We start from the raw sequence: 14878 nt of genomic DNA on the forward strand, positions 1-14878 counted from the left end.
CCTATTAGACCAACTAAATGTACACAGGATAAAAATTGTAATCTTTGTCCCCCACTTGATTAATGGCTAATGTCATGACTATTGTAGGGTTGATAGCTCAGATATGTTGAAATAATTTTTGCTCTTCAAAATGAGAAAACACATGACATTGCTGAACTGTGGCTGTTCGTCAACTCTTGATATTAAACAATAAAAAATCTTACCGCCCTCAAATAGTTTGTGCGCGGTTTACAAGCTGGAACATACATTCAACAAACTTTCTCCTCAAGACTTAATAACCGCTTCTCAGAATTACAATATTGAAAATTGTTCATGGCAGAACAGCTCTTTTTGCATCATTTTGTGGAGTCTTGATAACAGCAATCCCTTGCTATTGAAAGTTGTAACATTCTTTTCATTAACAGTGAAGTTCGAATTCTTTCAAGTCCTTTTAAATAAAAAAAAAAATATAGGAGGCTTGGGACATATTGTGATATAGGGCCTATGCAGGCATTTTTAAACTACTGGAATAACAAGTTAACATTCACGAATGCTTGTACTGAGAAAAAGGTACTGAGTTCGATTTATCTAAGCAGTGGTTCATACACACCTCTAACACCACCCCAGGAGGAGCCAAACACTGCCAAACTTTTTCCAATATACCCCCCCCCTCCCCCTCCTTACTTTCTCCCGCACGCAAGAGGTATTTGCCAAATGCCAGTTAGGTCAGAAGAGACAAAATAGAAAGGTGTCTTTTTGCACCTCTTGTTCATCGAGCAATGTTTAAGAAAAAATGAGGACATACAAGGCACTGTTTCCAAGTAAATTTTTTATCCAAGAAAACCAATATACAGTAAACTACCACTTGAACGTCACTTGAACAAATTATTCAGCTGTACGAACTTTTTTATATCCCCCATCGAAACGCCATTCAACCCAATGCAAATGCCTTTCAGTTTAACAAAATTCAGTACAGTGGCATTTCACTTCTGTGAACATATTCTGCTACATCATCATCATCATCATAATTTTTATTTTCACCACTGGATACAAGGTGAAAAAGGGAGAGCCGGAAAAAAAGCCGAATTCTCTTCGGCTTGACAAAGTTCCGGTCTCCCAGACAGGCACGGAAGCAGCTGGTGTAGCAATACAATTACGGATAAAGTGTGGATATAAGAGTTTTTAAGCGCAAATACATATAGAAATTTTCATGTTATTACATGGAAACTAGTTGTAATACAGTTGTGTCAAATGACTCCCAGTATACAATTATAATCTGTTATCTTGCATATTATTATTTAACACAGGCTCAGTTGCATATATCATAGTGGACTTGGAAGCACCAAACGAGCGCGGATGCTGATCAAATTTTTTCTGATCGCACAGATCGTGCTGTCGAGGACCGGATTCGTCGACGCAGGGTCTGAGCATGCGCTGCATCAGGCCTATCTACTGCTACCTCTGGCTGTCTGCCCTGCTGGCTTCATCGGACGAAACAAGTCGCAGGAAGCTGTACCACGTGCACTGCACTGGGACCACCTGACCAGCACGGTGACGTCGACAGAGACACCATGGCACCCGGATAAAAGCAGCAGCCTTTTCGACGTTACCTTCAGTGGACTTGGAAGCACTGAACGAGTACGGATGCTGATCGAATTTTTTCTGATCGCACAGGTTAGTGACCAGCATTTAGTCTCTTCAACTAGAGACAATGACGTAACGTTAATGGTGCTCCAAAGTCCACAATGCTGTGTTGCTATTTTGCAAGATTGTTTTAATGTTGTCTGCTTAATGTTACTAACATTCGGAGACGTTGAACAAAATCCAGGTCCTGACTCTGATTCAGATGAATGTTCGCAGCGGGAACTAATGAAACGCATTCTAAGAGAACAAAAGGAAACGAACAAAACACTGAAACAACTGTCTACAAATATCAAGCACGTGGAGACAATAGTTGCAGATTTGCAAGAAAGAATGACAGTTATTGAGAATGAAAGGGGATTATGGAAAGAATGCGAAGACAAGATAGTACACTGCGAGGAATCTTGTAAATCTACCATGACGCAAGTAGAATTTCTGGCATCGAAGGTCGATGATCTAGAAAATAGAAGTAGGCGGAATAACCTAGTAATTTATGGATTAAGAGAGAGCTCTGCTGAAGATGTTAAAACACTTGAAGAAGAAGTGCGAGACGGTATATTTAGGAAGATCCTAGGAATAAAAGTTAACTCAATAGAACGACTTCACAAAATTGGTACAAAGCAAAGCCAAAGGACACGCCCCGTTATTATCAGGCTATTCAACTTCGCTGAGAAAAACAAAATATTATCCAGCTGCTTCTAGCTGAAAAACACCCAGATTTCAATATCCGAAGATTTCTCAAAGAAAGTACGCGACACACTTGCTAAATTATGGCATTCTGCAGTAAGTGACAAGGCGAAAGGGGCAAAGGTATCTCTGGCATTTGATAAACTAAAAATAAATGGCAAAACCTTCATATGGAATGAGTGTGAGGACAGAAGAATTGAACTATCTAAACCGATAACTTCTGCACATGCTGGCTCAGCAGCTCGCGATTGCACGTGACAACAATGTACGAAATGTATCAGAGTGTTATCACTGAATGCGCGCAGCGTAGTCAATAACTTCAGCCTACCTGAAAGCATAGTTGCAGCCCATCACCCACACGTTATAGTCATCACGGAAACCTGGCTTCACGAAAGCGTCCAGGATTCCGAAGTGTTTCCGCCTTATCGGCTCATACGGAAAGACAGAGAATCGCGGGGGGGAGGTGTTGCTGTCGCAATTAAATCTAACATAAAATTCACAGTTTTAAACAGCATACCTGACCATGAAAGCGTATGGTGTAAACTTACATTTAATGGAAAAAGCATATTTCTGGGTGGCCTATATCGACCTCCGAATGCGCCCCCTGTATACCTAGACATTATGCACAATTACATTGCACAACACACTAATTCACGTTCCAATATTATCATCACAGGTGATTTCAATTTACCAGGAATCAACTGGTCTAATCTTTCGCACAACAGCTGTGACGCAAAAAGTGCTGAATCTCTGTTGTTCATGTCATTTACCTTTTCTTTAGACCAGCTAGTTTCCGAACCAACTAGAATAGCTGGTCCGTCATGTTCTGTGCTTAATCTGATGTTCGTAAGCAGTCTATTTCAAAATAACACATTAAACGTTGAAAATAGCATTTCGGACCATAAAATGATTGTATTCTCCTGTCCAATTTTAGGAAACCGTGAACGCGTTAAGCCATCGATTGCTGTTATCAGGGATTACTCAAGAGCGGATGACAATGCTATCTCAGAATATTTAAATGCCTGCTTTCTGCAGTTTTCATTACTTCATGACGTAAATTAATTATGGTTATGTTTTTAGCGTATTGTGCACTTTTGTGAAGAAAACTACATTCCCTCCAGAAAGAAACGAGTGAACAGAGAACATCCTTGGGTATCGCGCGAAGTAATACATTTAAAACGAAAAATTAAGAGGAAGCGCAGAAAGAAAACCACACCTGACCTTCAAGATCTCATACGCTTACTACAATATAAGATCCATATGGCCAAGGAGCGTTTTTTCACTGTTACTCTGCCTTCTTACCTGACGAATAAACCACAAAAATTCTGGCGCTACCTATCGAGGGAGCGGCACACCGTATCGCAGATTACTGTTTCGAATGAGACAGTTGTTCAACCTGACGTCATAGCAAGCAAATTTAATGAATTTTTTCAATCTGTATTTAACAGAACTACCTTTAACGGTCCCTCTCCACAGTATCAGTTCGAGAATCCAATGCCTGAAATAGATATTGACCAACAAGGAATTTTTTTACTCTTACGAAAACTGGATGTAAAGAATCCCTGTGGCTCTGATCTTATATCAAATGCTTTTTTGCAAAAACATGCAGTTTGGACGTCAAAATACTTACACGTAATTTACAGGCAATCTTTGGAAACTTCAGTGATACCTGATGACTGGCGAAGGGCCAAAGTAATACCTGTGCACAAATCTGGCTCTAAACTCGACGTAACTATAGACCTGTTTCATTAACATGTACATCCAGTAAATTGTTCGAACATATTATTTATAAGGCCATAATATTGCACTTAGAGAATAATAACCTACAATACAGCCGGCAACATGGATTCTGTTCAAGTCTAAGTACTATTACTCAGCTGAGTTAACCCATGATGTAGCTACATCAATAAATAACAGAAGCCAAATAGATGCCATTTTCTTAGATATTTCAAAGGCCTTTGATGTTATTCCTCATCCAGATCTTATTACTAAACTAATTGCCATTGGTGTACACGAGAAAACAGTATCGTGGATCAAGAACTATCTCGAAAACCGAAAGCAATGCGTAGCTGTGAATGATATTACATCTGATTACATCAACGTTTTTTTTCTGGTGTTCCACAACGCTCGGTTCTTGCGCCCCTCCTATTTCTGATCTACATCAATGATATTCGTTCATGCGCTCAGCCGCCTATTCAAATGCGCCTATTCGCCGATTAACGCGTAGTGTACACAACAGTGAATACTGTAGCACGGCTGAATCTGCAGTCGTCACGGCGCACCAGTAATCCCGTGATCTGTTACCTCACGTAGGCTTCACTATATATGTAACTTGCGCAACCGCAATAAAGTTGTTGCTCGCCCAACTGCTGGCCTGGCTACATGGTAGCAGCGGTGGCAGCGAAACCCAGCCAATATGTTGATGGCGTCCGCGCTACTACCGCCCCCGAAGCCTATGGATCCGTCGCACGACCCTTGGATTGCCTGGAAAACTTGGAAAAGTGAGTTTCTGCTGTTTTCCATTGTTACGCAATTGAACAAGCAGCCAAAAGACGTTCAAGCAGCCACGTTGCTAGTTACCATAGGCGAAGAGGCTAGGAAGTCGTACAGTACCTTCAAGTTCGATGAAGCGGAAGACAGGAATGACGTTGAAGTTCTGATTAAGAAATTTGAGGATCATTACAAGCCTGCAACGAACTTAACATTCCAAGAATTCCGTTTCGGTTCAAGGAACCAAAAAGAAGGCGAGATGTTTAACGAGTGGCTAACAGAACTGCGTGTGTTAGCGAAGAACTGTGAATTTGGGGACGCACCAGTGATCCCGTGATCTGTTACGTCACGTAGGCTTCACTATATATGTAACTTGCGCAACCGCAATAAAGTTGTTGTTCGCCCAGCTGCTGGCCTGGCTACAAATACCAGAGAGGATCAGGTAAAACTAAGTGATTCGTTAGCTGCTGTACAAAATTGGTGCAACATTTGTGGTGTGACGAAGAAGATCGGCAGGCTGAAAAGTCCCGTTGCCATCGCATGGCACGTACCCAGTTCGTTCGCTGGCTGCGCCCTACCTGCTGGTGCTGAGTTTGTTGTTGCTGCTCTACGAGCCGAATAAACCCCCTTTACAATTGGTGGAGGTGCTGGGTACGTGCCACGCGATGGCAACGGGGCTTTTCAGCCTGCCGATCTTCTTCGTCACAATCACCTACTCACGTCTCCGCCAATCTTGCGGCATTTTGATCCCAGCGCACCTACAGAACTTCACACTGACGCCAGTGGTGTCGGCCTTGGTGCCGTGCTCGCACAACGCAAGAACACTAATGCCGAATACGTAGTCACCTATGCCAGTCGTGCCCTCACGAAACCTGAGGCCAATTACTCAGTAACAGAAAAAGAGTGCCTGGCTATCGTATGGGCTCTTCAAAAATTTCGTCCATATGTCTACGGTCGATGCTTTGATGTGGTGACGGATTATCACGCTCTTAGCTGGTTGTCCAACCTAAAAGACCCGTCGGGCCGCCTCGCTTGGTGGGCCCTCCGAATCCAGGAATATGATATCCGTGTCGTTTATCGCTCTGGACGCAAACACGCTGACGCCGATGCCCTCTCGCGCTTTCCAGTGACTTCAGGCAGCAGCACTTCTACCGACAGACATGACATCTCACCACTTGACATCCTGGACATGGCATCGGAGCAACAAAAAGACCCATGGATCGTCATGGTGTTCGACTTTTTGTCAAATCCTCCGGCAACTTCGGCACCTCGAGCGCTACGCCGACAGGTGCAGCATTTCACAATCCAGGATGGACTTTTATACCGCCGCAACTACCACAATGAGGGCTGCAAATGGCTTTTAGTAGTGCCTCGCCACCTACGACAAGAGTTCTGCTCCGCTTTTCATTCTGACCCACAGTGTGGTCACGGCGGAGTGTCAAAAACTTGCACACGGCTTTGCCTACAATATTATTAGCGAGGGATGTACACCTTCGTCCACAAATATTTACGCTCCTGCATTGCCTGCCAGCAATGCCAATGTGTCCCGCATCTCTCCACCACATCTCTCCAACCACTTCCCTGCCCAGCTCAGCCATTTGACCGTGTCGGCATTGATATCTATGGGCCTCTTCCATCTACTGGCGCGGGCAACCGATGGATTGTTGTCGCCGTAGATCATTTGACACGGTATGCTGAAACCGCCGCCTTGCCTGCCGCATCAGCAAAAAACATCGCCTCGTTCATTATAAACAACTTCGTTCTCCGCCATGGCACACCATGTGAACTGTTGAGCGATCGGGGCTGCGTATTCCTCTCAGATGTCCTGCAGTCACTCTTATCTGAATGCCAAATTATTCACCGCACTACTACTGCTTATCATCCACAGACCAATGGCTTAACAGAACGATTCAACAGAACTCTTGGTGACATGCTATCAATTTATGTTGCATCTGACCACTCCAACTGGGACCTTGTACTTCCGTTCGTCACTTACGCATATAACACTGCCTCTCAAGCCACCACCGGATTCTCACCATTTTTTCTGCTTTACGGCCGGCCGCCATCCCTCCAGCACCATTGATACAGTTCTCCCGTACCGGCTGGACCCTGCTGAATGCTCACCTGTTTCTACGGTTGCTCAGCACGCCGAGAAATGCCACCAACTGGCCCGTTCGTTGACGTCTGCTCAACAGTGCCGCCAAAAAGAATGCCATGACCTCAATCCTCCCCCTCACCCCTTCCCCGTCGACTCACTCGTGTGGCTTTGGGTCCCGCCTGTTGCTGCTCCTGGCTTTTCGTCCAAGCTCCTCCCGAAGTACCACGGGCCCTACCGCGTAGTTGCACAAACATCACCAATGAACTACGTGGTCGAACCCGTATCGCCATCTTCCGATCTGCGTCGTCGGGGGCGAGAGACTGTGCACATTGACCGGCTGAAGCAGTATTACGATCCGCCCACCTCTTCCTAGGTTGACAGGATGGCTACTCTTCAATTCCGGGGGGGATTGTGACGAAGAAGATCGGCAGGCTGAAAAGCCCCGTTGCCACCGCGTGGCACGTACCCGGTTCGTTCACGGGCTGCGCCCTACCTGCTGGTGCTGAGTTTGTCGCTGCTGCTCTACGAGCCGAATAAACCCCCCTTACAGGGGGATGAAACTGAATGCATCAAAAACTACCAGTATCTCCTTCACTCACAAGAAAAATGCGCTTCAGTTTACATACACAATAAACAATATATCACTAAGAAAATACGAGGAGGTCACATATCTCGGGGTCACTCCTACAATGAAATTAGATTGGGAAACTCATATAAATAATATGTATGACAAGGCCCTAGGTAAACTACATTTCTTGAGAAGAAAAGTTAGAAACACACCTCCTAGTGTTAAATGCACACAGAACCCTCATTAGACCCTCTTTAGAGTATGCTGACATTATTTGGGCCCCACACCAGAAGTATTTAACCGAGAAACTAGAACGCATAAAGAACTTAGCATTGAGATTTATATATTCACAATATTCACGTCAAACGAGCATTACAAACCTGCGCGTCAAGGCTAACGTTCAATCACTGGCTCAACGTAGAATGATTTCCAGATTAAAATTTCTATGCTTACTTTATCACGGCTCCTATTGAGTACCACAAGTAACATACATTCAAGCGCCATTCAGACTTTCTGCCTGAACCAACCATAATAAATCAATACGACACCATCCCAGCCATAATAACACTCGCAAGTACTCTTTATTCCCACACGCCATTTCCCATTGGAACATACTACCCTCTAGAGCCGTAAATTGCCCATCTGCCAACGCAATTATTGACAGTATTGAGAATCTGGAATTCGAATGGTGATATTACCTGTATTTCATATGCAGCCTCTGTAGATGCATTCTTATGGTAAACGCTGTTTTGCCTGCTTCCCGGACGGCTCATTTAAACAGTGTATATATTTATTGAGTATGTTCATTTTTGTGTGTGCTAATGCTCTTTGTTTTGGATACACTAGTTTAAGTTTATTCTTTTTTTTGTACTGTATTCCATGTTGTAACCACTCCTGCATGGGCCCGACGATGGCCTGCAGTATTGTAAAATAAATAAATAAATAAGAATGCAAAAACAATATATGTATACATATATACACATATATACATACACACACATACATATATAGATATAACAAATTTCACAGAAGTTTACAATAAACACAAGTTACCATCAGGAAACGTTCTTTTTTTTTAGAAATTATTTTACATACTTGCAAATATATATGTGCATCTATGTTAAAAAACATAAAAAAAGAAAAATCTGCATATAGGCTGCTGCTTTCGCGACAGACATCTCGGCAACGTAGCCCAGGGCGTCGTCACATCCTTGAATTTTAACAAACGTGAAGACGCCCTTTGCAGCATCCAGTTTACGACACGAAACCCTGCCACGTGGTTCGGGCACAATCACTGCAGTGGAAACCTGGATTCTAGGAATAGTAGTTACTAGTGTGAACGTATAAACAAAATGAGAATATATGACAAGTTCTACGGAACTGTTGGAGCAGTTGACAATACACATCTATAAGAACAGATCCAATATTTTAGTTATGTTTAGAGATAACACATCAACATGTTGGTTAAAATAGTTAAGTAGGGAAGGTAGTGTATGTTTAAGGCATTGGCAGCCATATTTAGTATGTGAAAAAGGGATCTGCCATGGTGCCTGGTGACGATATGAATATGCACTTCTATTTTGTTGTAGAGTTGCCGGGGCTAGGAATGAATCGAGTTTTCCCAGCATAGCATTTCTATAGCTTAGTAATGTTTTGAATTTATATATGTCACGGGCTCTGATTATTCTGTTTTGTTGAAAAAGCTCTTGCGTATGCTCGAAAAAACAAACGTTCGCTATCGCCCGAATTGCTTTCTCATGAAGTATTTCCAGCATTTGAATATTTTGCGCTGTAGTGATACCCTATATAAGTGAACAGTAACTGAGGTGTGGATGGAGAAGAGCATGATAAATGAGACGCTTAACTTGAAAAGGTAATGCACTTCAATTGCAATTTAACACACCAACAACTTTTCATACCTTTGAGCAAATATGACTAACGTGTTCATTCCAGGACATATGCTCTGTGAGTATTATGCCTAGGGTTTTTATGGATGACGTAATGTTAATTTTATACAGACCCCACACAATATTATCTGACAATGTAGTAAAACTTCCCAGAGCATGAAAAACAACGCATTTTGTTTTGGTTTCATTGAGGATGAGGCCGTTTGCCTTAGACCATGCTCGAAGTCCATAACAAACGGAGCTTGCTATAGGTGTTATTTCTTTTAAATCTTTACCTGTAAAGAAAACAGAGCAATCATCTGCATACGGACAAATTTACACATATCGCTCACTTGTACAATATCACTAATGTAATACAGGAAAAGTATCAGGCCAAGAATGCTACCTTGGGGCACACCCGCTGTCAAAGATTTTATCTGCGATCTGTTCTCATTAATTTCAGCAAACTGACGTCGGCTTTCTAAATAAGATCAGATAAGTTCAAGTGTTATTCCTCGGAAGCCATATGTTTCCAGCTTTATCAGCAGCAATTTCTGGTTGACCCTATCAAAGGCTTTGCTGAAGTCTAAGTATAACCCTAAAGTCAGAAAATTTTTTTCAGTGTTCTCTAGAATAAGCTTCTTCTGTATACTTAAAGCAGTTTCCGTAGACCGCTTTTTCTTAAACCCGTGTTGACAGTCGGTTAGCAGGCTATGTTTTTGCGAAAAATTATCGATATGAAAGTTAAAAATTTTTTCGAGTCCCTTTGATAGCACAGGAAGTATAGATACTGGCCGATAATTGCCCATATTATTTTTGTCACCTCCTTTGTGAACTATTACTCTCGCTACCTGCATATTACGCAGGAAAACTCCGGTTGACAGGAAAATATTAAAAATGTACATTACTGCAGTTGCAAGTAAGTCTACGACGTACTTAATTGGCCTAATTTCTAAATCATCGACGTATCGACTATGGCTATTCTTCAAGGATGGAAATGTTGTAATCATCTCAGGGATGCTAGTAGGCTTTAGGAATAAAGATTCTCTTAATGAAGCGGCATGCATTGTATCTTGAATGTCGTGATCTATGCATCCTACTTTAACAAAAAAATTGTTAAAATGGTCTGCAAGTTCTGTACCACCTACAAAAGTGCAATCAATGTTCAACGTATCTGTTTGTGTATCGACTGACTTCCGATTTAGTGCTTCGTTTATTTTCTTCCATACTTTGACACTTCTGCTATTACCTCCATTGAGTTGTTAGTTGAGTTTTCTTCTCTATTAGTTGCAGGTGTGCCTAATACAGTGTTTTCACTTTAACCTCCTTATTTGCCTTTCTTCACTGTTATTTCCACTCGAAAATTTTGAACTTTGAGTGCCTATAACCTATATTAGGAAGTAGCCGCTAGCAACACTTGGGGAAGCAGTGTTCTTTTTTATTTTAAGCATGAATGACATTGTCATTCACTGAATTTTGTGTGTAGTGCACAAAGCATCACATGGCAATCATTTCTTTGTTAAAAGAACTATAAAAGACAGACTGGCAAAGATTACTGCATATTTCATTTGGGATAAGTAAGTTGAAAACCTTGTATTGTTTTAGAATGCTTTTCTTCCCAATTAGATGTTTTACAGGAAAACATTTTGCAGCAGAAAATATGTTCCTGTGTCGTTCTTCCAAAAGACATAGTGAAACTTGTGATCCCACTTAGTGTCTGCAAAACTGAATGAATTGGTTTTATGTGTAAGATTAAATTGCCCAAATTATACGGAATTTTTAATGTTAATTATTAAGCTCAAGGATGTAATTAATGCTTTGAAACATTCGTTCTATGCTTCCATATATGTAAATGTAAGCTTTCACACAGTGAACACACTAAATTAGAAATATGCCTGCTATCCATGCTTTTTGCGCGTTGAAGGAACTTGCATGCTTTTGCATGTTTAGGAAATTGCCTTTCATTCTGTTTATACGGCATAATTTTCTCACCTATACTAGTAGCTACAGTGTACTGAGGTTGAGTGCCAAGGCAAGGAACCCAGAAGTTTTATGGGAATAACTACCCAAAATTACTGTCGATGGATCTGGCAGTGGGGGCGGTTCAGGAAGTGCACTGAAACTTGGAAATTAATGTTCAGTGTGACCTGCAGCATTCTGGAGTGAGGGTCTGCGCTGGAAGGAAACTATGAAATATGTTAGCAACTAGTCAAACATTGTTTTAACTCCAATGAGTGCTTTTAATGGTGCACAATGGGAAAGGACAACCAGTGACATCGATGCGAGCCTTCCGACTCTAAAGTTTGCTCTATGCATTCCTCTGTGTCGTTTCATCAATGGCAACAGGGCAGGCGCGTACGCTGTAATTTTTTTCGAGGGGGGGGGGACAACCTTAGGTCTCCTTCCTATGCAAATTAGGGGAAGGGTACCTTTATTATACAAATATGAATAATGCCCACCATTCACCATAAAGACACATAAGGCCTGTGAGATGCACCTCTCCTTTACATGGCAAACAAGGAACCACATCAAATGGACTCACGCTGGAAAGAACTGCAGGAAGAACTCTACCAAGAACAAGTAAACAAGTGAAAATGTAAATTAAAGATTTCTATAGTAGAATACATAGCAACCATGGCACGTGAACCGCGCGGGGTTGTGTTGCTTAGCCAGCCAATCACAAAAGCAAACAAAATCATCGTCATGTGGCCTTTTCAACAATGCATCCTACTTGATAGATCCGGAGAGTCTGCTGTTCTTGAAGAGCCTTTTCATCGGCGGAAGCAGTGAGGTGTGCAACAGGCATGGACAAAGTGTATGGAGTCTGAGCATTTCACTCTTCAAAAGTCTGCGGTACAGTTCATTTCACTGCTGAACCCGTTTTACTCATGAAACTTCACTGCCAACTGCACTGAAACTTGAAAACAAATAGTTGCAGCAAAGCAAGCATTTTATAATTTTCAGTTCGAAAAGAATTCGACTTTCGCCATTATACTTTAATAAGCGAGGGAAAATGTATAAAATTTTGTGCTAATAATTTTATTTTTGTGGTCACCGCCTTATTTGCCTAACAGGAAAAGTTTGAAGTATGAATTATTTGCAGCCTCGCAGAGGAACAGTGGCTGGCGGTTATGAGGCCGTGGGCGGGGCTTCGCTGCATACTTAAGTTGCATCCGACTATAGTTTCGTTTTATGAATTACCTCTAGAAGAATGATAGATATATATACATTTGCGGAACATATTTGCGGAACAATCACATTTTTTTTTATCCCTCGTATACTGCTCTACTAAGTGCCAAACTGACTCTTATTGTTATTTGGGAAGTTGTGTAACGATGCGTGGCCACCAGTCCCGTGCAACAGGATAGACCGCAGGACGCTGTGGTTCTGGACATGCTGCACCCACTGTGAAAGGTTAGAAAAAAGCCCACATAAGCACAGCAGAGAAGTGGCAACATTAGGCGGTTTGACTGATAACTGTACAAGCGTCATTCAAGACACACGGAATTGTTCCTCACTTCTGGCGGCGTTTACAGTAACGAACGGCACACGCGTTATCAGCATGATAGCATTGCCTGTTACTTTCCTGTCGGGAATGATAACGCGCATGCCGTTCGTTACTGGAAAGTACCGGGCTTGCCGCGTTAAAGAAAGGAAATGCGGACAAGCAGATGATGATTATCGTTGTGTGGCAAGAGGGTGTAATTATGCTTAAGAGTGTATGCTAGCCACCATACCCTTAATATAAACATATCTTCTCTGTAAAAAAAAAAAGATTAACACAGCGATTTTTGTCTGGCGACAAAAAAAAAAAGAAGAAGAAAGTTGCTTCCAAAGGTTGTGCGCATCTATTAGCGGCGAGAATTAGGAGTGGCGCCCTCTCGCGAGTGACGTCACGGCCAAGACGCCGCTCGCTCCGGCTCGCTCGGCTGCCGCGCGCGCTCGTTCCCTTCGTGTATGCTTGAGGTATGGGTGGCTCGAGCCGTACGTATTGAAGAATACGTCGGCTTCTTTCAGCTGCCATACCTTAACCACAGTTTCCTCTTCAAAGGCGTGTGAGTCGAGAAACTTTGCGGCTTGGATATCGCAAGCTAAGTAGCGTTAAAGGGGTCTACTAGGTTTTGCAACGCATATATGCGCCGTGTCTATCGGTAGATTTTGACTAAAAAAAGAATATCTGCAAATTCAACGCGCGAAGTTGTGTGTGATGCTTCGCTAAACACTTAACATTCATTTAGTATTTAGCTATGAGATAAGAAAAATTTGGTAATTGGCGTCAACATGTTATCCGATGTTAGAAAGACACTGCCCAGCGAAGCTGTCATCACGATTCCTATTACTCTGGTGTGTTGTTCTATTCAAATATAGCCATTCATTGTTGCGTAAAAAATTAGGCGCGCATTTCTTATGAAAAAGTTTGCTGCTACTTTCATCCCCCTCTGAAACAGGCCTCCAAAAAACGAATTGCTCATGGCTGCTAACACGACGGCGCGTCATGTAGAGTATTTACATAGTTAATTCACAAACACCATAGTAGCAATCACCTGAGAGAAAAGTTTCGTTGTTAAGATCGAGAGCCACTCAATTGAAAGTGATGAAATGTTTCATAGTGGCCCTCAGTAGCCTTTATCGACAATATGGCACACCCCTGATCACGTAACGGTAGCAATCGACTGTCCGTATGGCGAGGCACGCTATGTTCGCGAAACCCATCAGTTCACTACAACTTCGAATTAAAACCATAAAGCATTTTTTTACAGCGCCAACTGGAATGGCTAAAGTATTCTCGAGCTACTACACCGCAGCTTAGATTGCCTACAAAAGGAAAATTCAAGCACCTTCTGTCTCACAATGTCTCGATCCAGCGTTATTTAATTATACAAACGGATAACAATTCGCTTCGTCGGTACATAAATTAAGGCTAAATTAAGTTTGCTCCAATCCAATCGCAAACATTCATAAAGAAAGCACCACAAGCCTTGCATATACTTTCACTTGATTTCTGACCCTCCACCGGGGGAATTTCGATATCTTGAATATGTCCCATACTACTAGTCATTGACGCTTCGACGTCTTTCTGGCTGCAGCTATGCGGTCCAGCAGGCATGCTTCACTAAAAAAATTGGGCCGAGCAGCCTGTGTCTGTTCGCCAAACAGATTCGTCATGTATATTCCTCAAGCAACAAGCACCAGTAAATTTCTCAAGTGAGTTTGATTTGATTTATTAATTTCCATTTACACACACACATGTACAGCGGAGTGGTAAATGGAGGTGGATGAGGGAAAAAAGCCGCACAGACGTGGCTTGAGGTAACCTCACCCCCTTAGGTACGATATGGCTGCATGGGGTAACACATCAAGCGCCATATAAATTACATTTATTTAGTGGCCATAAAACATTGCAGTTATACAATATATGAAAGAACAGTAAAATATTTCGACAATAACAATGCAAAACACACTGCGGCATTGAAATAAATAAATGATATACACTAGGTAACATAGACAAAAAAAGAGGAACATAACATA

At 42.2% G+C, this 14878-nt stretch overlaps 2 long non-coding RNA genes across 7 annotated transcripts in view; both read left to right on the plus strand.

Moving 5' to 3' along the window:
* The window catches only part of LOC139060172 (uncharacterized), a 113465-nt gene that overhangs the window by 18036 nt on the left and 80551 nt on the right, over positions 1-14878 (plus strand). The gene's annotated exons all lie outside the window — the stretch shown is intronic.
* Positions 1-14878, plus strand: part of LOC139060171 (uncharacterized) — a 50825-nt gene that overhangs the window by 6973 nt on the left and 28974 nt on the right. For all 6 annotated transcript variants that reach the window (XR_011514640.1, XR_011514637.1, XR_011514635.1 and 3 more), the window contains exon 5: positions 1366-1653. This is a non-coding gene — a long non-coding RNA (uncharacterized lncRNA). The remainder of the gene's footprint in view (positions 1-1365; positions 1654-14878) is intronic.

Source organism: Dermacentor albipictus, chromosome 5 (genome assembly GCF_038994185.2).
Source record: "Dermacentor albipictus isolate Rhodes 1998 colony chromosome 5, USDA_Dalb.pri_finalv2, whole genome shotgun sequence".
Taxonomy (NCBI): domain Eukaryota; kingdom Metazoa; phylum Arthropoda; class Arachnida; order Ixodida; family Ixodidae; genus Dermacentor; species Dermacentor albipictus.